A 483-nucleotide genomic window follows, 5' to 3' on the forward strand; every position below is an offset into this window, starting at 1 on the left:
CCGTGCCGGGGAGCCGCGCGGGCTGCGGCCGGCTGGGCCGTCCCGCGTTTCTGGAGCTCGTTCTGGGCCTCGGCGTCCGGTCACTGCTGGACCCGCAGTCGGGTGGTCAGGACAAAGCGGCGGCTCAGCAGTCTCGCCGCGGGCTGCGCCCCTGAACACGGGAGGAGACGCGGGGGCGAAGGCCCCGAGAGCCCCGAGGGGCGCGGCCCCTCCAAGCGGGTGTCCAGGTGCGCTGCGTGTGAGCCCCGAAAGTCGTCGCCCCCTCCCCCACCCCCCATCAAAGATGAGGCGCTTCCCGCGGGGAGCGGGGTGCTCCTGTTATCTGCGCAGTGGCATCTGGAGGGTGGAGCCAGCAGTTGCCTATGAGTCCACCAGGGCCCACGACGCCCGCGAGAGGCCACTTCGCAGGCTGCCCGCACTCGCCAGCGCAGCTGGAGGAGCCACGGCCCGTCCGAGGGGAAACGCAGCCCTGGGTGACCCGGC

This window comes from Condylura cristata, unplaced genomic scaffold (genome assembly GCF_000260355.1).
Source record: "Condylura cristata isolate star-nosed mole 26May11 unplaced genomic scaffold, ConCri1.0 scaffold00033, whole genome shotgun sequence".
NCBI lineage: Eukaryota > Metazoa > Chordata > Mammalia > Eulipotyphla > Talpidae > Condylura > Condylura cristata.